We start from the raw sequence: 21,321 nt of genomic DNA on the forward strand, positions 1-21,321 counted from the left end.
CTGTTTTTGATAATTTCCACAGTTCTATAAAATCTCAGCAAAGGAAAACCAAAGAAACTTAGAAATTAAAGCTGATTGGAATCAAAGAGATGAAAGCCCTTATCAGGGGTCTTGTTCAATCAGGAAGTCTATTGGCCAACGGTGAGCTCAGTGCAGGAAGATAGAGGAATCTATGTCGCATAAGACCTGGCAAAGGGGAGATTGTTGGCAGGTAAGTAATTGGCCTAATCTTTGACATAGAAATGTTAGTCCTTTTTATCCTCAGACAGGTTGATTCTATGTTCCTACTTCCAAATTCCAATGGATTCTTGGCTTGTTGATACACCTTGCATATATATATGCATTTTTCCCCCTTTTCATCCCCTGTGAGAAAAGGGTCAAACAGTATGAAGTTTTGTGACTATATTTGGCAACACTGAAGACAGAGCTCATATAAACATGGGGATGAGCTACTGACCAAGGTATCAAAGGATGGAGAGGATTTTGTAAGTGGTGATGGAGGACCTCCCTCAGCTGAAGAAGCAGCATAGTTTCAGAAGTGAGGAAGTGAATGTTCTGATCAGCTTTGCAAGTTGTCCCGCTTGGCCAAATTGTTGTACTCCCATAGTCAAATCTAATGGGACACAGTTCTGAAAAGTTATGTTGGGGTCAGATAGTGGGCAGCTTGGAAATAACAGGTCAAGAAAGGAGTTTGATATATTATAAAAGTACTAGATTGCATCCAAGATCTTTAAGCGGGGGTGGGGGGTGGGGGGTGGGGCATGATCAGGTCATGTGATAAATGTATCTGAGAGGGAAAAGGATGAGGATGAAGTTATCTTTCAGTGAGGATTTGAATAACCCACATGAGAAGGGCTGTGTATTTGCACTGGGACGTTGGTCCTGTGAATGGAAATAAGACGCTGCAGAGAAACTTCAGAAGCAGAAATCATATGCCTTGAAGATAAGGCATTGAGAGAAAAGTTCAATAAATCACTTGGACTTCCAGTTGGATCGAGAGAGTGATAAGGCAAATAATAGCATAGTTAATCAAGAAAAAGAACCTGAGGAGAAAAACACGCTTTTGTCGGTTTTTGTTGGCTTGTAGAAAAGATCATCCATTTGATTATACATCTATTGAGTTTAACGGTGCCAGTAAACCATCCATATGGGGATGTTTAGGTGGAAGCTGAAATGTAAAATCTGGACCTTGGCAGAAATCCCTCGGTTTTCACAATGTAATATGGTAGAGGGCCACAGGAAAGTGTTAGCTGCATGAGTAGAGATGTTTCTCAGGAAGAGGGTATGAAGGGAAGACCAGGGAGACCCTGGGCATGAACTCAGTAAAAACCTAGAAAGGTTCTTTGCAGGTGGAGCCAATCATTGTTTTTACACGTTGGAGCCTCAACGTGTGTGTGTGTGTATGTGTGTGTGTGTGTGTGTGTGTGTGTTTAAAATAAGAACAACACCAAAAACAAATGAGAGAAAGAGCTAGAAAAGACTGTTGGTTTAAAAGAGAAATTCTGTGATGGGGAGGTGAAACGCAGCAAGCTGTTGCAATGCATGGATTTTCTTTTGTCAGTGAGTTGAAATAGGAGAATCAAGGAAGTGAGGGATGAAATGAAAGTGGCTTCTGCTGATAGCGTGTTTAAAATGCCTGTCACTGGTTCATAACTGGGAACACAGCCAAATGAAGCTCAGGGCAGTCAGAAGGACTGGGGAGAGAAGGATAAGGTAAATGACTAGAAGTCTCCATCATGATTATGAACAGGTTCAATCGGAGTGGAAAATTGGGAAGGGAGAGAAAAAGAGAATGTGATCAGACACAGCATTTAGATCAGCATGTGGCTATTTTTTATATTTTTATGTCTTATAGAAATGGTATCAGGACTTCCATTTTTAAATTTGCTTTTTAAAATTCACACCAGCCCACTTACTGGCCATACCAGGAAAATAGGCACCTAGTGTCAGGTAAGTCCAGGAGACAATTCCAGCACAAAGACCTGACCAAAGGGGCGAATGCTCAGTAGAGAATCAGGAAGGTTGGCTTTTACTGGGATTTAGCCAGAAGAATAGAGATAATCATCCAGTTGTTCCTAAGAGCAAAATGGAACAGGAATTGAGAGAGCACAAAGAGGGATCATCCAAGCCACGGAAGAGACCCAAGTTGGTTCTGTGTCGTTCTGACTCATGTGTATCCTTAAAATCAATCCAGTCTTTCGGGGAGCCCAATTAAGTAGCCAATCCTGCATAATATGATTAAAAATAGTATAAAAATAGAAATAAGCCAATCGGAGAAGGACAAACATTTTATGGTCTCATTCATTTGAGGAATATAAAAAATAGTGACAGGGAATAAAGGGGAAAGGAGAAAAAATGAGTGGGAAATATCAGAAAGGGAGACGGAACATGAGAGACTCCTAACTCTGGGAAACGAACTAGGGGTGGTGGAAGGGGAGGAGGGCGGGGGGTGGGGGTGACTGGGTGGCGGGCACTGAGGGGGACACTTGATGGGATGAGCACTGGGTGTTATTCTGTATGTTGGCAAATTGAACGCCAATAAAAAATAAATTTATAAAAAGATAGCACATGGAAAGCAAGGGTCCACACAGACTCGACGAGTTGATGAGTCTCACGAACAGACACTGCTGATGCTTCACTGTGAACCTAATTTCCCCTGCGTGTTCATCTCCTTTGGGAACCTGGACCAGCCTCCATCACCTTTGTGGCAATCTGCCACAACTTCTAGACAATATGTTCAATGTAACACACCTAACCTAGGTTCTGAATATGCAACAACAGGATGCCGCTGCCTCCCTATCATAACTGTCTCCATCCTTGGGAGGGTAGTTAGCAAAGCTACTGAGCACTAATCTCCTTCATGTTGAAAATAAAACAAACAAAAAAAGTACATTCCTTCAGCATCATACAGATTTGACTTGTTGCTCGCTAAACTCGATGTGGGTGTACATGATCGACCGAATTAACTCCCCTGGCAAAGCTAATAGGGACCCGGAGCATTTGGTTTTTGCTTGCAAAGTGATACATCTGTAGTATTCCAAAGAGAGGCGAAGAAAAGTAGAGGCTCTCAGATTTCTTTCTTTGTTCATTTCTGCTTCCTGTTGGATGTTGGGAGGGGTTGACCAGCCTCTGGGGATTAAGACATTCAAAGTGGTCAGTAATTTCCATAATAGGATTCCGTGATCAGATTCAAAAGCAAAGAACAACTAATAGGAGAGGATAAGAAGGATGAATGACTGCCTGTCTAAAGTAGGCTCTGGGAGCTGGGAAACAGGAATTTTGAAGAGAGCATTTTGTTTGTCCTCAAGACATACACAAATACTAGGCACTATTTAAAGGAGGAAGTCTTGATGTCTTAGGGCATTTATGGAATGGTTTCTATTCCAATAATGCACCACAAAGTTGAAAGAACAAGAATGACATTTTAAAAAGGAGAAAAATGGAATTGGGAAAAAATTTAGCAGTCAGCTGTTAGAACAAATTTTTGGAAGAGCAACTGGAGCTCTGAGAGCAGGCAGGAAGAAAGAACCTAAGGCCAGATTTCTTCCTGATTTTGACTTTTAATGAATCAGTAATGTGTAGAGTCATGTTTAGGATACTTTCGGAAAAAGGCATTAGCTTACTTCTTTCACGGAATCAAAAAACAACAAATAAGGGATTTGGATTGAAAATCAATCTCTTTTTCTCTCTCCTTCTCTTCCTTTCTTCCTAATATGTATCTTTATCCATGTCAGACTCACTGTTTGTCCTCTTGATTGCGTTTCGTAGTTTTATGTTTTAGGTAGTGATGTAACACTATTGCTTCCAATGTTGAAGTTAACAACAGGCTATGGAGTCAGACCAACCCGTTTCAATTCTCCATCCATTGATCTCTGTTAAGTCACACTTCTGAGAATCAGGTTTTGTTTGCTTTCTATTAAGACTATTTTTTTAGAGCATTTTTAAGTTTACGACAAAATTAAGAGGGAAGTACAGAGATGTGCCCCAGCCCCAACACATGCTTAGCTTCTCCTATTACTGATATCACTCACCAGGATGATATCTTTTCTTTTTTTAAAATATGGATGAACCTGTATTGATGCATCATAATCACCCAAAGTCCATAATTTACGTGAACTGTCATGTAAATTCCTGGTGTTGTACGTTCTCCGGGTATGCACAAAAACATAATGACACGTACCCAACATTAAAAGGTCATGCAGAGCAGTTTCACTGCCCTAAAAGTGTGTGTGTATAAATACAAGAAATAAAACATTCGAAAACCCATATTTGAAAAAAGAGTAGCATTACCCTGTGGGGTTGTTATGAGATTAAATGTGATACACATAAAGCACTTAGCAAATAAAAAATGTGAGTATTACTTTATTATTGATGATATTTAAAAATTGAATTTTCCCTCCTGTGTCCCATTTGTCTTTCCTGCTCCAGAAGCAATTGCTATAATGAATTTGGTTTATAGTCTTACGATCTACAATAAAGTTATGAATATACATGCATTTTTATCATGTTCTCTGTATGTGCAGGTACATGCACTTTGTGCTTTCACTTTTACATAAATAATAAAATAATGTTCATTTCCTTCTGTAACTTAATTTTTCACTCAATTTAGTTTTTGAAATTATTCATTCTGATATATATGTCTCTTGTTCATTTCTTTTAAGTGTCATACATTATTCTGTCATATAAAAATCCCATATTTTATTTGCCTTGTACCTTTCAATGAACTTTTGGCTCATTTCTGACTTGGAGTAATTATAAGCAGTTAACATGGGTATTCTCATGCACATGTCCTTTTGCATATGGCTGTTTGTTATTGTTTTTATAAATTATATACCTAGAAATGGACTTTCTGAGTTATAGGCATGCACATTTTTAGTTTTGCTGGGTATTTCCACATTTCCTCCAAAGTAGTAGTACCAATTTATGCTTCAGTAGTTTGTGAAAGTTCCTGCTTTCTGATCATGAATAAAAATACCACACCTCTTACTTTCTGCAGTTTTGTAAAATAGCATTTTATCTTTGTTTTGATTTACATTTAAGCAGTTCTTCCAGAACAATGTAAGAGATAAGGAAAAGCTGAAAAATAGTATGAAAATTCGAGGCATCACAAATTTTTTCCCCCCTAACTTCAACTTTAACTTTATAGCCAGGTAAACTGAACAGTTTTTCAAATTCTTTGAATATTTGAATTTATTGTTTTTTGAAATGCTTTCTTAAACATTTTGTCTATTTTTTCCCTGAGTTATATGCCATTTTCTAACTGACTTGTTAGTCTTTATACTGAATACTAATCTCTTATGGTTCTAGATGATGTTAACTTTGGTAATGGTATCTGTGGTTATATGGCTTCCTCTTTGTTTCACCATAGCTATATTTATTCATCTCTCATTTTATGCTTCAAGTCTTTGTTTGAAATTGTGTTTGCAGTTTTCTGCAGTTCCAATAGTTATCAAAGTTTAGCATGCACAACCATCGTTTGGAGAGCTAGTTCAAAGGACATAATTCCTGGCCTCCCTCTCTTGAAGATTAAGAAGTTCTAAGGTAAAGTTTGCACAGAGTAAGTTCTTTAAAAAAAGATGCTCATGCAAGGTGATCTCCAAATATACCTTGAAAAATGCTGGGGTGCACCATATTGGAATTACCACCAGAAGACCAGGAAACTGCTCTCCATTGAATCATTGTATTTCTTTTTGAGTTCAAAAAAAAAAAAAAATGGGGGAGGGGTGCTCTCTGTCTGAAGCAGCACCAAATCTGGGGAAACGCGTGGAGACAAATGTGCAGAATCATTCTGGTAATGACGAAGGAATACTGACTTTTTCAGCCCTTCCTAACGTTTCTGAACCGAGGAAGGGTAAATCCATGTATTACAAGAATTATGGGCAATTAAAAACAAGATCCTGCAAAGGCATATTTTCTTTATTTTATTCACGTCTTCTGGTGAATTTTTTTTTAAAGCAGTGCTTCCAAACAGCTATTTTGAAATGAACAATAAACACAGCACAAAGTATCTAAGACACGAGCTTTTAATGAGAACAATGTAAGAGATAAAGAAAAGCTGAAAAATAGTATGAAAAATCGGGGCATCACAAGTGTTTTTTTTTCCCCCTAACTTCAAGGAATTTAAGAGAGATTGGACTTAGGTCTTTTTCTTGTTCTCAGCCAGATTTATTTCCCTTTTGTATTTATGTGCAATATCAAATGTTTTAATGTTGTGGGTTTGTTCTGAACTCCATTAATAAAGTGGCTTCCTGTCTTAGCTTAGGTAAGCTATTCACCTAATTTAGGAAATAACTGATCCATGTTTTGAGACAAAGCTCTTTTGTTTAAAGGACTTTAAGATTAGAATGACAACCAAGGGACATTTGACACAAATCCCAGAAAGTCCTGAGAATGGATTTTCTCTGTTTAGCACATTGCTGCAGTTGAAAACATTAAAACAGAAGAGAAATGTCCAGGAGAAAAGCTCCCATTTACCCAGCCGAAGTAGTAGAACTGATATATTCTTTCCAACAGCCTTTGTTTATACTCCTCAGAGGAATAGATGAATTCTAGTTAGGTGTTTTGGTCAGTTTTATTAGGAAGTTGACTCAGGTCTGTATTGCTTTTAGAAGCCAGACAGAGGGCAGGAGTCCTACTCACAAATCTTTAGGAAGTGTTGAAAGCTGAGTCATTTCAGACGTGTAAATCCTGTTGCAACAAACAGCACATATTTGCTTATTTTGGACAGATATAGAAAGAAAAAAATTAGATGTGAATTTAATATCAAAATGGAGGCCAGATGAAATGGATGAAAAGACGGACATGGCGGCATGGAAAGATCTCTTTCTGCTCCTCTGTCCCCCTGCTCTACCTGAAATATTCCTGCCTCTCCCCACCCTCACTTCACTCTCAGCCATCAGAGGGAATCAAGAGGAAATTCCCAATCACACAATGATCCATACAGTAAATTATATCCTGTGCTCTTTGGAAAAAAGTGTACCCTCAACTTTAGAGTGAATGTTACCTTTACACTGAGAATGGTCAAAATATTCCAAAAATGAACAATGTTTGAAGATAAATTAACTTGCTATATTGCAAGTTGATTTTAAAGATAAGGGATATATATGGATACATATGTTATGTTATATGTATACGTATCCATATATATGTCTGGGTTTTGGAAAATCTGTGATTGAATGAGTAAATAAAACACTTCCAAATAGACAATTAATTACTTTTATCATAGAATCTCAAAGACCTCAAATATACATGCATAGGTTTGTCAACAGCCTCTCCAAAACATGTAATTCCTGTTTCATAACTCGATTGACAGGAAGCTCTTCAGTGCTTTGTTTCCAGGAACACAGAGAGCCAGGGTGTTAAGTGAAGACTAAAATGTAGGGGATCTGACTCCAGTCTGGCCACCTCAAACCATTACACCATGAATGGCCACATGCCTCACCTTTCTCCTGAACTCTGATAGTAAATATTTGACTGGTAGAGCTGGTGAGGACCTGAATAGTAAATATTTTACGAGGGGAAATGGGAACTCCCCTTTGCTCTGTCCTACCCTTTCATTAAACATATTAATTTATATTAACTGGGAACCAGATTATTCTCTATTTACCCCTGTCAATAATTATTCATCATCTTGAATCCTGAATCCTGCTTCTATCATAAAGGGGACACACTTTTTTTTTTCTTTTGCCAGATTGGGATAAATCTAAAGATGTTAATGGAGCATGCAGCATTCGATTGAGAAAAATCAGGAGCCTCAGATAACACATAGTGCACGTGGATGATTTATTATCTGATAAAAAGTAGAGTGATCAACAGAGTCATCTTTTTTCCCCCTTCGTCCTTCCCATCAAACTTCATCTTTCTTTAAGGACTTAATAAGTGAGATCCCGGGCTGCTGATTCCCTGCCTATCCAGGTTTTAGAATACTTGGCGGACTCCTTCCTCTTTTCCTCTGAGGGGCAACAGCTGGTTTTCATTACGCATCAGATTATGATACACACCGAAAAGAAAATGGTCACAATGAATAAAGAGGGAGTTCTGGTAATACTGTGGTTTGTTCCTGGGGGTGTCAAGGTGAAGAATCCATCCTGTTCTTCAGACCACTGTAAACTTAATCCATTTCATTATACACACGAATGAAATTCAGCAGTGTTTTCTTAAGAACCTCTGTCGCTTTTATTTACTGTGGGAGAGGCCCCTTGGTTTTCCTTTCTTCTTCCTTTGGTAGAACGCTAATGCATTTTATATGCTCTTTAATCTCAGTCCCAGTTCTGTCAATATTTGAGCTTATCTTAAAATGAAGAACTCCAAAGAAAAGTCAAAGAAAGTAAATTCTCATTCCGGAAGGCAAATAACAATTATTTCATTAAACATCCAAATCACAAAGTGCCCCCTTGGACCAGTTCTAGATATAAACAAAAGGGAGCAGTTTCCCCCAAATCCCTCCCTTTGTGATCAACACTTAAAAAGTCGCAAGTTTTCTAATATGGGATTAACCTTCCCCAAAATGTATCATTCTGCTAACAAATTCAGTGACACTGCGAGTGGTGATCTCTGCATGTGTCTCTCTCTATCTTGGGAGTGGCTATTCCTCAAGATGACAGGTGGGCAGTGGGGACCTAGATAGTGATCCCAGGTTGGCCCACTGTGGTTTCCTTATGAAACATCACTGAGAGAGCAGCACGGCAATCTGCATCTCCCACATGAGCCAAGCAATTGTGATTGCCTTTTGGTCCTTCACACTGTGATGCAGACAGAAATGCAGACTCGAGTTTAATTCATGATTATGGATCCCACCAGGGCTGTCACAGTTGCTCAGATGGTTTGAAACATTTTCCCATGAGCTCCCACTTTTATAAACTCTGGTGATTATGTTCTCTTAATAAAAAAGGAGCCCAATCTGGGGGAACCTGAGTGGGCTGAGTGTTGGGTCTGGTCATGATCTTGGGGTCATGGGATCAAGCCCTGCATTGGGCTCCACACCGAATCTGCTTCTCCTTCTCCTTCCCCTCCAGCTCCTCCCTCTGTACTCTCTCTCTTGCTGTCTCAAATAAATGGATAAAATCTTACCAAAAAAAAAAAAAAAAAAAAAAGAGCCCAACCTTAACAAAAGCATTGCACAAAGACACATTTTGGTTTCCCATACTGTAGCTTCTTAAGCAACAGGAGGATGGCCAAGTGTGGTGGATGGGGTTTGCTGGTAAGTGGGGTTTTCACACTCTCCACAGGGCAGGAAAATGCAGGCACAAAGAAAAGCATATATATAAACATCTACTATTAAAAATGGAGATGGGCTGGTGGCTTACAATTCCCCCCCACTTCTGGGTTCTAGCAAGGAGAATAAAGAGATGCAAACATTCTTTTAGCACAAAAACTTAGGGGACTGTTTATATGGACAGTGCAAAAACTTGGTTTGTCTGCAGATTCCACACCTGGAGGACAGATTCCACATGCTGCCGTGGCTCTTTCCCTTTCTCCTTGTTTCAGTTTTTTACACCATTGGGGACCCAGCAGTTCCATCCTGCTGGGAAACAATTAGTGCTGAAGGAATGGCAACTAACACACAAGTGGCAGGGTCATGAGGATAGGGAGCAAGACGGGGGGAAGAAAGAAAGAGAGGCCATGGGGGACCAAAGAAAGGAGCTTGGAAGCCAGGCAGCTTCCTCTGGACGCTGCTAATGGAATAGCCATATGAGTACTCCAAAGGTAAGCTGAAGGAGCTTGAATCTGCATAAAAACAAAAAAAGCCAAATCTGGTATAAGAGAAGAGAGCAGTGCTGGCCGTAGAACTTTCTGCTATGAGGCAATAACCTGCAACCTGCACTGTCCAAGGTAGTGGCCATTTGTGGCACATGTGCAAGTGAACATGTTCAATGTGGCCAGTGCCATTAAGGAAGTGCCAATTTGGGGTGCAATGGAGCTTTTTATTCTATTAACGTCATGTACTCTTAAGAGTCATATGTGGCAAGTGGCTACCACATTGGACAGTGCAGGGACAGAGCAGCTGCTCATGGATCCCTACCTCTTTGTGTGAACCCTTTAGCAATATCAAGATATTACCCCAAATGAAGGACTGTTTATGTATTATTATGGATACTTTGTGTTTGGTTAACATAAAGAACAAAGTTAACTACCCCAATACATGGCACAGTGGGGAAAGGCTCTGGAATCAGATGGAATTGACCTTACACCCTAATCTCACTACATTCTGGTTCTGTGACTTTGGGCAGGACACTGAATCTATTTCATACTTTGTTTCCTCACTTGACAAAATGAAATTAAAATGGCCCATTCACTTGAGGGTCACGATGATAGAATTAAGTGAGTTTGCCAAACCCTGTAAGTTCTGTGGTGGGTCCCCCCCACCCCAGTTGGCGACTTCTGTGTCTAACCGTTAAGTAATTTATCCCAGGATCATTATAGACCTAAAATAATAAAGATGATGATAATTATAATAGCAACAGAATAGCAACAACAATAAATCCAGTTAGCACTGTATTTTATTATACCTTCTACACACTAGCTAACTAACTTTGTTGTATCAAAAAAACCCACAAAATATAATGGTTTAAAGAATAAAGTATTTATTTCTCTGCCATATTACTGCCCCGAGCTGAGCAGTTCAGACTGATGGGGTGGCTCAGTTGCATGAGGGCAACTGAGGTCTCTACTTTTCCCCCTTTTGTTCCCTGTCTACACCCCTCTCACCCCCTCAGAGCAGGCACTGGTAAACCACAACTCAAAGCTCAGATCCAGCCTGCCCTCTATTTTTGTATATGAAGTTTTACTGAAACATGACCATTCCTGCTTATGTATGTGTTACCTATGGCGGTTCTGATGTCCTAAAGCAGAGTGGAGTATTGCAGAAGACCATATGGCTACAAAAATCGGAAATATTTTCTACATGACCCTCTAGAGAAGAAGTTAGCAAACCCCTGGCCTAGAGTACCATGGTCCTCTGCAGGCTTGAAGCTGGATCATAGGCTCAACCGTGTCATAGGGAAGGACACAGGCAGAAGTTTTTTTAAGGAGAGGAAGATTGCACACATGACCTCCCTCCCCCCATTTCATTCATTTTTTAAATTCACATAACAGATATTTGAACCCAAATTTATTCTAGCCACAACTCGAGCTACTTGCAACATATCCCTCTGGTGAACATTTGGCCACATGGCAATATCCAGACACTTAGAAGTTCCAGAAGTTTCACATATATGTATGTTGTATATGGTCTCCAGGTGAGGCTGTGTGGCCAGCTTAAGCTCATTATTATTAACTTTCCACTTCGCAACTATAAAGTGTTACCTGGCGATGGGATCATCTGATTAAGGAATAAATAGCTCCGGAGAAGACCCAGATGGAAGGCAAGACAGCAGCAGTAACATTTTCATATAATTGAGATCCCATAATAGGAGATTGAGTTTCCTAACTAATAAATGTTTTCAAGCTTCTGCTATATGCCAGATTTTGGGAACACACAGGTGAAAAAGCCATGTGGTCTCTGTGAATGTTGAAATTCAGCAATCTACTTAATACTCTGAGAAATTCGTGTGTGACAGCCACATTCTTTCTAAGATACTTCATACAGGGAAGAGTACTATCCCTTTTCTGACTCAGCAATAAGTTTCTTCTTGAGGAAGAAATTAGTTTTATATACAGACAGACTTATGTTTGCTCCGTCAGCTTCCTTTCTTGTAAGGCTGAACTGCACATTTATTCTTTCAAAGGCAAGACATAAAATTCCAAACACAGATATAGGTCTATATGTGATTTCCCATAAAGGATGTATAAACTAATTAATGTTCTGGTAACACTTTATAGGATACAGGGTTTCAGAGAAGCATTCCACTGAATTTATAACTCCGTAACCATTTGGCCATTGACTGTTTTGTAGCTAATCCTGTTATAATTACAGTAGAAACAAAATAAAACACCAAACAACCACCTAAGTGGCATGTGTAGAATGTTTTCACTTACAAGTCATTCTTATAAAAAGTGTCTCCTTTGATCCTTACAGAAAAGACATGATATATATACGATTTAATAGATTAAGGAGATAGGAAATAAAGCTGGGGCTCTGAGATCTGATCTCCTAATCATCCCCCCGAAGTGCATCTAATTTGTTTGAAAAATTAAAACTAATAAGAATGAAATCCTAAGGGGACAACTGGGTATGAATATTGAATTTCTGGCTACAGTAGAATTTGTTACCGTTTACATGGAAGTTCGTGATAATAAAATAGAACAGCAGAGAAAGAAAACCCTGGACTATGAGTGAAACACTGTGTTAGTTCAACTTCTGGATGTCCAGCTCTAGTGAATCATAACAGCTGGAAATGAGGACCAGGAAACTGCCACTTAATGAGCCACCGATGAGACTCTGATCAAGTCCAATGAGAGGGCTGTACACTAAAAGAGCATCCAGTGTCTTGGGATAAATAAAAAGGAGATGGCATAGATCCTGTCAGTTGAAAGGGAAAAGAGAAAGTTTGTGAATCGTTTTTTTTTAATTTATTTATCAACAAATATTTATTAAAGATGTATGATATGCCAAGTCCTGTGCTGGGTGCTAGGAGACCATGGTAAGCCAAAGAAGCAAGGCCTTTCTACTCATGGAGTTTACGCTCAAGATAAACATTATAAAAGAAGCCAAATTGGCACATGATGACAGACTGGATAAGAACAATTAAGCAGGGGGATTGTTTCTGACTGGTTCTAAAATTTCCAGTACTGAACATTAGGGGGGAAATGTGCTTTCGTTTAAATGGAGGAATTGGTCAGTGTGATCACTACCATTGGAAATGTGTTCCTTTTAATTTTGTCAAGAGTAAGTTTCAAAAAAGAGAGAGAGAGTGAGTAGGTTTCAGCTGATATAAGAAGGTGAATTTAGGATCCTCTGAAAAAGCAGGAAAGGAAGACAAGAATTCATTTTGGGTACAGGCCAGGGGGAAGCAGATGTGCATTAGTCCAAAGAATAGTTAACATCATGCAGGTGAATAAATGAATCTAGAAAGTGAGACCTTAAAGAGGAGAGGGTGGCAGATAAAATGTTTGGCTTTCCTGCGCACAGCGGAGAAAGGGAGATGAAGCAAAGTGGTGATATGAAGCAAATACAGAGGAAAGCAGAAATAGAAGCATTAGAAAATCATGCAGCTGGAAACCAAGGAAGAATTTCAAGGACAAAATTCAGGTCACACAGAGGTCAGGGAGCTTAAGGATTGGGGATGGCCATTTGAGTAAGTCAAGCTGAGCATTTCTGAGAGTGGACCTAGGAGGGCGATGGCACGTGGAAAGAAGATTTCGGATGCTTGACTGTGACCGGGTAGATAGAATGCAGGGATTGGTAGAGGCTGGCTGATGAAGAATATAAATTTGAAAGTTGACCAAAGACATACTAGGTTAAAGTTAAGAGGAGGTTTCATACACACACACACAAACACACACAAACACACACAAACACACACACACACACACACAAAACCCCATATATATCATTACTTACAGAAAATAGGAACAACAACAACAACAACAACAACAAAAAAAAGCCCATGCAAAAGAAGTACTTGAAAACTGTACAAAAAGAGTGAAAAATTCTGTAAATGGTGAAGAAATGGGTCCAGAGGAGTTTTAATAGTTCGGAATAACTCCCTTTCAAGTCACATATTTCTAAGAAATAAGATCTCCTGGATCTATTAAAATGCAATCGTTAACAGTTTTTACTTGCATTTACTTGTTTTACGTTCTGACTGTGGAAGGAGGTCAGTGTTCATGCCACGAGGCACTGAAATGACATGACCAAGGTAAAATTTTCCTGTCTGTGCAAACGTGCCTATCTGGGTTTTCCCCAGGTGATCACCTAACCCCCTCAATATTTTTTCCACCAGGTGGCAATGCCCCCTTACGATTGAAGAACTGAAAACTCAACCTGACAGAAACAGTGAATAATCTGGATTTCTAAAAGAACATTCTGACAACTGTCTTTGTTTAGAAAGTTGACATTTTCATCAGAGTTGCCTCCTGGAAAATCCATTACGGATCTCCAAACTGCTGATTATACACAACCTGAATAAGAAACCTAAGAGAGGGTAAGAGAGAGCTTTATATCAAAAGAAGGTCACCCGATGTCTTGAGCGAAAAGGGAGTTTTCTAGAAAGAAGGAAAGGAAAGGTTTTCTCATAATCTGAAATTTGGGGAGTACTGGGCAAATAATCAAAACTCTGAGATCTCCTCAAGAAAGAAAGGATGAGTGAGATAATTAAGACAGACCACAAAATGAAGGAGTAAGGGGAAAATTCAGGGATTCATCAATATTCCTGAATTAGTAATCAATACATATTTGTTGAAGGGTGACAGGAGAGAAAAAGGAGAGCCTTATAAGATGTAGTTAGGTTTTAGTCCTCCAGAAGTTGTTGAAAACCTGAAAGGAAACTTATTTATATATTAGGGTATAGAATAGGACAGGGGTCGGCCAACTGTGGTCCCTGACCTATATCTGGCCTACTATCTGTTTCTGCAAACCAAATTTTGTTGGAACAGCCACACTCACTTATTTACACGTTGCCTCTGGCACTTCCAGGAGCTTTAAGAGCAGAATTGTGCATCTACAATAGGGACCATCTGATGGGCAAACCCTGAAATACTCATTATTTGGCCCTTTATGAGTAAGGTTTGCCTCTCCCTGCAGTAGTGTTTAAGGGCAGGGGTTCGGAACCAGACAAAAGTGGACCTTAGTCCCGGTTCTAATATTTAAGAGCTGCTTGACTCTGAATAAAATTTAAGGTTTAAAGCAAGTCCTGCTTTTAAAACCCTTAGCAGCACCCTGCTGGTACAGAAGCCATGTTAGCCCTCGCTGCCTTCTTTCCTAAAGTAGATGAGAAAATTTCCTCAGTGACACTCATCAGCCTTCAAACACCAGCACCAAAATCCTTGGTCATTTCTAGAACTGAGAACAAATGCACCCCATTGGAGGCTGCTTTCTTCAAGTAATGGCTCTGTTTCTTTCTCTTCCTGCAAGGTCATGTTTCTTTTTTTCTTTTTTTTTTTTTAAGATTTTATTTATTTATCTGAGAGAGAGAGAGAGAGAGAGAGACAAAGAGAGAGAGAGCATGAGTGGATGGGGAGAGGAAGCAGAGGGAGAGGGGGAAGCAGGCTCCCTACTATGCAGGGAGCCCGGCATGGGACTCGATCCCAGGACCCTGAGATCATGACCTGAGCCAAAGGCAGATGCTTCACCAACTGAGCCACCCAGGCGCCCCCGAGTCACACTTCTGGTATTTAGCAGTCAATAAATACCTTCTAGGCTCGGGGCTGTCCAGGTCTGATACCCATCACAGTCCCAGACCAAAAGCCTGGGTCCCGAATCTCATAAAATGCGATGGAAACATGAAGGGTGGAAAGGATTTGGAACTTGTGTTTGGAGCTGCTTGTGACCCGGGGTATCTAAGGTCCAAACCTGGCTCACGGAACATGTCAAGATGATTTCGATGGTTCTCAATCTAATTTCGAACGGATCCAGTGCTTAGTTAGCTGCCAGCAGAGGCCTTTGGCAAACACCTGTAGGAGAGTGTCTGAATGTAAAGTGTGAATCACTGGAAATGGGAACGCTGTCAAAATAAGGGAATTACGTTCATTAGAGGTGTGGTAGCTCAATTTACTGCGCCAGCACATAATGATCGCGGCTGGCACTGAATGCTTAACTAGCGCAAACCCACCCAAACTTGGCAAAATAGGTGACCCCAACCCACCCAGCCTCTTGGCTCTCTCGCCAGGTTAAATGTGCTTAAATTAGTAAAAAACTGGGTTTGGACTATGGGCCTTCCTTGCCTTCTAGATTGGGGCTGTGCTGTGTCAACACCTTAAGGACAAAAAGCAAACAGACCCCACTCTGTTTGTGGGGTCGTGGGCCTGACATATGAGGGGAGAGGTATTGCCTCTAGAGTCACAGGGTCTTCAGGGGCTCTTATTAACAGCTTCAGGAACTTATGTTCAGGCCCTATAGGCACACTTTTTCAAGACTATGTTTATTTATTTATGCATTTATTTGTTTAAAGACTTTATTTATTTGGGAGAGAGAGAACATAAGTGGGTGGAGGCAATGAGCAGGGAACCTGATGCAGGACTCCATCCCAGGACCCTGAGATCATGACCTGAGCTGAAGACAGACGCTTTACTGATGGAGCCACCCAGGCACCCCCCACCCCACAACTGCATGTAAATCCCTGCCTCTTGATAGAAAAGTAGGCAGGTCCTCAGAGAAAAAGAGCTGAGTGCACGTAGGACTGCTTTTGGTACCATTGCAACCATCCTGGCCATGGCACAGAAGCTGTGGGTAGTGGGGACAGTGTGACCCTGGTCCACCCTCTGACACAGAGACCTTAAAATCTAAGTGAGGCTCACGTGGGCCTGTGGAAACATGTCAAACACAATATGTTTGCTGCTTTTCTCGTCATGGAAGAGCAAGCTGTACCTGTTTCAAGTGATAATGTCTCAATTCGATATGTCTAAATCCTCTTTTGCACACGATTTGCACTGTGGAATTTATTCACAAGAGATTCATTTAGGGCGCCTGGGTGGCTAAGTCGATGAAGCATCTGCCTTTGGCTCAGGTCATGATCTCGGGGTCCCGATATGGAGCCCCGCATTGGGCTCCCTGCTCAATGGGGGGAGTCTGCTTCCCCCTCCTTGTGTGCTCACTCTCTTTCTCTCTCAAATAAATAAATAAAGTCTTAAAAAGAGAGAGAAAGGTTCATTTAGTGTTTTTCTAATTGCCCTGGGTGGAAAATGAAAGTGAGTACCATGCCCTCACAGAACTTCGATCCAAAGAGTTATAAATCATTTGCAGAATGGTGACTATTAGGTAAGAGAAGGGTACAGGGTAAAGTGAGAAAAGAGTCAAGGGAATTCACCCAATGGTGATGTTGGACCTGGACGGTAAAAGGGACACGGCAGTAATAACACCTAGTGTTTTGTTATTCCTTGGCCCACTGCCCTCCGTTATATTTTCTAAGAAGAAAATTGAAGATTTACCTAAAAGTAATAATTGTTGTAGACATGTACTCTTCTTACTTTTTCTCAGCAGCATGTTGTACTAGTGCTGCTGAATTTCCCTAAAATCCAGATGAAACCGGTAGAAGTTTGGAAAAGAACATTCAAGGGATGGAGTGTACCCGTGTTTCATGACATGTAGATTATTTCTTGGAAATTTGTCCATTAGTCAGGAATGGACAAGCAGAGACATTATGTAAACCCCCTGGTACCAGTCTTCTGTGCAGTTACACTGGGGGCCTCGCAGGCCTGGCATCCTTTTTTTTTTTTTTTTTTTTTTTTTTTTTTTTTTTTTTAAGGAAAAGAATTGAGAAGACACCACCACACTTGGTTAAGAGAAAAAAAGCATAACCGGGCTTCATTTTTTTAGACAAATATGTTACTTATGGTTTGCTTATTTGCTTTTCATCATAAAATTTCATCATAACATCTTTATGCTCAAGTTAACTGAGATATCTGTACTAACTGATATCTGTCATTTTGTGATGTCTTGTACAACACAGCTGGCCTAAATAATATTTCCTAACTAACAGCCAAAATAAATGAGTTTTTGAAGGTTACTTTTTAGGTAATCCCCTTAATAAACATTTATTGAGCATCTACAATGTGTTATGTGTCAGGCAATGAGAACAAGAGAATTATGAGCAAGACAGAAATAAATTCTTACCCTCTTCTTCAGATGAAAGAAACAGACATTTATCATGATAGTAATGATTAAGAAAAAAAAAAAAAAAGAGCCAAGAAGGTATCCCACTACCTTGTGGAAGAGGAAGGCCATTACAATTACATGGAAAGTTCGGGAATGTGGCTGAGCAGGGAAAGAGCAGAGAGCTTCCCCAAGAATAATTAATAGAGAATTGGCTGCAATTTTATCAGCAGGAGACGTTTTCATGACCTTCTGCTGTGGCTCCTCAGGCTTTGGCTTAATGTAAAGATGCATGAGGAGGTGCTTGCATTTGAAGAGGAAAAACAAGTAACAAAGTAGAGTGAATGTGGTAAATGGGGAGATAAACCCCAAAAGAGCTCAATGATAAAGAAAATTGGGAGAGAACAATAAAAAGATTGGATGATTGGTTTCTTTTTTTAAAGAATGAAAACAAAATGTTAAAAGAAAATCTATTTTATAAGGGTTTTCCCTCAACTGCAGAGATCACAACCTCAGTTAATGGGGGAACTCATCCCCTGCATCCCCAGTCCGTTTGCTTTTCGCTCACATCTTCCTCCCCAAGTTCTGCATCAGACTCTCCTATGCTGGATATGGCAGAAAAAGCCATCCATTTCACTTGCGAGGGTGTGAATGCATTTTCTCTGATGTTGTTTGTAGAGAAATTGCAAGGAGAAAAACCCCTTAATCAAAATGTAGAAGTTTTTTCTGGATTTAATTCTTAGTGGCCTTTCTATTGTGTACCTGGAGCTGCTTCAGGGGGAACCTCTGCCTTTCTCCAACTTTCACGTGCACAATGGGAAGTACGAAGCATTGCACATGCAGGGGTTAGTGTGGGAAAGTCTTATATGGGCTCTGGGCCCCAAGGAGGTTAGAGGTTTGCTATGAAATAGTATTTAGGAAACATTTTTTTCAAAGATTTTATTCATTTATTTGAGAGAAAGAGATTGAGAGAAAGAGAGAGAAAGAGAGAGAGAATGAATGAGGGGGAGAGGCAGAGGGAGAGGGAGGAGACTCTTCCTTCGTTGTGAAGGGAGCCCGATGCAGGACTCCATCCCAGGACCCTGAGATAATGACCTGAGCCAAAGGCAAACACTTAACTGAGTCACCAAGGTGCCCCTAGGAAGCATTTTTTAAAAGTTACTAATACTAAAATCATGCTAACCTGTAATATTTAGGCTCTGTGGACATCCTCAAGTTGTAGCCCTTTAAGACTTTTTGTTTTGTTTTGTTTTGTTTTTAGCCCTTTAAGACTTACGTTACCTTAAACGCTCGTGTGTTTGCAAAAAAAAAAAACAAAAACAAAAACAAAAAACTTATGTTACTTAATAAAAAATACAGGATAGAGTGACTTTTTTGCCTGTTGCTTTTCTTTTAGTATTATTGCCAGGCAAACTGTATGGCAATTAAATAATAATCATATCAATGAATAACAATATTTATTTTGCATTTTTTTTACAAGTTATGAATTGTGAAAAATCAGAGCCTACCAAATTTTCTCAGGGAACTCCTAAAATCTTCCATGAGAGGGATGTTGGATATTCTTATCCTGAACAGTTCATAAAAGGAATTGTATTTACTGAATACATGCAAAATATTGTTCTCAAAGCTTTACATATAGAAGCCCAATCTTCACAAACACCTCCTGGGGTAACTGTTCCTGATGATCTCTACAGACAGAAGAAGAAACTAAGACAAGAAGCAGTTATATAACTTGGGCCAAACACCAGCTGGTTAATGCTGAAGCCTGGAACCCAACCCAGGCAGCTTGACTCTTGTGCATGGAAGACAACATACCGTAGAGACAAGTCAACACTCAACAGTGAAATCATAACCCGGAGTACTTTATACTTTTCTTTTTTCCTTTTTCCTTAAAAAATGGAATAAAATATGCTCAGTGTCAAATACTCAGGAAACTTAAGAAAATCATAGGAGTACACATAGATATTACCTAAATCACGTATTTCAGACCCCAGACATCATCCTCTTAACATATTAGGCTGCTATGGGTTGTTTAGTTGGGTTTTCTTTGCCACATAAAACCACATTGTCATATTCTACTGTGGCTTGTTTTCTTGTTTATTAAGATGTCCTCAATATGTTTTTGTGACTAAATAGTCTTCTAACTCAGGGATCAGCAATCTATGGTCCACAGGCCAAACTGTGTGGCCTGTCATCTTTTTTGTAAATAAAGCTTTATTGTAACAGCCACACCTATTTGTTTACATATTGTCTACAGCTGCTTCAAGAGCTACACTGACAGGGTTCATAATTATAACAGAGACCCTGCAGCCCACAGACACCAAAACATTTACTCTCTTGCCAACCTGATCCTGATCCTCATCTTGATTTTAATAACTATGCTAATAACTACTTTACTAATCATGCTAATGTGGTATAAACAAAATTCTATATTAGTATTTAAGTTAATAGCAGTATGGCATACTGTGTGATAGTCCATTTCACGGAATAACAAAAGTTCCCAATACTTTGAGGGGGAAAAAAAAGTATTTCCTAGGACCTATTAAAAGTGCCTTTAAATAATTACCTAACATGGGGACACCTCAGTGGCTCAGCAGTTGAGTGTCTGCCTTCGGCTCAGGGCATGATCTGGGGTCCTGGGATCAAGTCCCTTATCGGGCTCCCTGCAGGGAGCCTGCTTCTCTCTGTGTATCTGTCATGAATAAATAAATGAAATCTTAAAAAAAAATAATAATAATTACCTAACATGGATTTCCGTAAAAGAACAATGTACAGAGTCACTGTGTGATATATCATCCAATGTAGAAGTCTGACAGGATAAGAGTAGCATACCTGGACTGTCCAGAGCAAAGTGAAATCTGTGGTCACTTCCTAATGTTTAACAATCCAATCATTATTTTCTCATTCAGCTAAGTCTCCAACTGCGTTGCAATTCTTGCAATTGATCTTCCAGTCTTCTCTCTTCCTTCCACTTCTCTCTTCTGAAGGGAGACTATTCTTCAAGAGGTAAATAACCCTCACACTAGATATCAAGACACCCCAGAACTGTTCCTGAGCTCCCTTTAAAGGCTCTTTCTGGGCTACGAATAGAAAAATCCCATGTGCTTTTGCAACTAATCCCTTAGATCTTTGTGCCTTCTCTCTTGATTCCTGACGTTCTCCACACAATTTGTTCACTAGAAAATACATGAGTTTTATGTTGTGCTAGAGCCATTAAAGGGAACATTTAGAGAAAGGAGGAAAATAAAAAATAGTTAAAAAAAAAACAACCCAAGGAATTTCTTTCCAAGAAAATGCACCATGGTAGCTCCGAATGGGCTCCTGCTCGGAAATGCTGAATCTTGTGTATGAACCCTTCAATGGCAAAGGAAAACAGGCCACCCTTATTAGAAATTTTCTACAGCTAGAGATGTAACATCATAGCTAAATTCAGTCGGAGACAGGTCGAGCAACAAAAACCAGGAGCCAAAGCAGTCTAGTCGGCTCTGAAATTTGATTCAGGCACCAGATTATGAATAGATTTAACTAGTTCGCCAAATGAAAATGTAGATTTTGGCACTGTCTGAATTTTTTTTGGGGGGGGGAGGGAGTATTCTATATGTGGAGTCCCAGTACACACTGAGGGGATATGA

The 21,321-nt window shown here is 39.8% G+C and overlaps 2 long non-coding RNA genes across 2 annotated transcripts in view; one reads left to right on the forward strand and one right to left on the reverse strand.

Moving 5' to 3' along the window:
- Positions 1-572, forward strand: part of LOC144285388 (uncharacterized) — a 49,229-nt gene extending 48,657 nt beyond the window's left edge. The window contains exon 6 of the long non-coding RNA XR_013353658.1: positions 23-572. This is a non-coding gene — a long non-coding RNA (uncharacterized LOC144285388). The remainder of the gene's footprint in view (positions 1-22) is intronic.
- Positions 1-21,321, reverse strand: part of LOC144286924 (uncharacterized) — a 1,061,786-nt gene that overhangs the window by 742,565 nt on the left and 297,900 nt on the right. The gene's annotated exons all lie outside the window — the stretch shown is intronic.

Source organism: Canis aureus, chromosome 16 (genome assembly GCF_053574225.1).
Source record: "Canis aureus isolate CA01 chromosome 16, VMU_Caureus_v.1.0, whole genome shotgun sequence".
Taxonomy (NCBI): Eukaryota; Metazoa; Chordata; class Mammalia; order Carnivora; family Canidae; genus Canis; species Canis aureus.